We start from the raw sequence: 914 nt of genomic DNA on the forward strand, positions 1-914 counted from the left end.
TACTACATTACCAACTGTAAAAGATTTTTCTTGGTCGAGTGATCAGCTCACTTGTCCGCTTAAATAAGTGTCGGAGTTTCAAATTTCGCTTTGTGCATGTAGCAACCGATTAGCCAATGACAGACTCTCAAATGGAGCTCAGATCCGCGACGGACTAGTCCTTGACCTGTTAGGTTGGGGGTATCGTGGGCAACAAAAAAAAAGAGATTTTTCTTTGTTTTTTTTTATTATTTTGTCAATACCAAATTACTTGAGTAGTTTCATATTTGAAAATAAAAAAAAAATGGATGGTTAAACAGCTATAATTTTTAAAATTTAAAGTCTATTTAGTTAACGTTTTTATTTTTAGTATTTTTTAAACTAAAATAACATTTTATTATTTTTATTATTCTTTCTTTTCTATGAATACAAAATTAATAATAAAATACAAACTAAAAATACAGAAATTATTTTTAATATAGAAATAAAAATAATACTTTAGTTAAATATTAATATTTGAAGTATATTATAACATTGTGGAAGTACAATAAAGGTGCTCGATACACATTTTGTGTTGACTCTTCACCTGCAAAATTCATTCACATATAATTACACCAAATAATTTTATTTTCAACAAAAATACCAATATTTTTTTCATATAAAAAAATTAGCTCCAAATATGTTGTAAATTTTTGAGAGAATCCTATCCAAAAATCAAATAGTATAAATAGTATAGTCTAAAATATTATGAAGTTTGTACTCTAATTCTCTAAGATGACTAATGAAACTCACTACACACTCATTTTATTGATAGATTTTACAAACTTTTATGCAAAGTAATGTCGAAGACATAAAAATTGTGCTGTAATCACATGTTAGTAGAATTGTTTGATTTTATAATAATAGTTATCTGAAAGACATATATAATTAATTGA

The sequence above is a fragment of the Arachis ipaensis genome, chromosome B06 (assembly GCF_000816755.2).
Source record: "Arachis ipaensis cultivar K30076 chromosome B06, Araip1.1, whole genome shotgun sequence".
Classification (NCBI taxonomy): domain Eukaryota; kingdom Viridiplantae; phylum Streptophyta; class Magnoliopsida; order Fabales; family Fabaceae; genus Arachis; species Arachis ipaensis.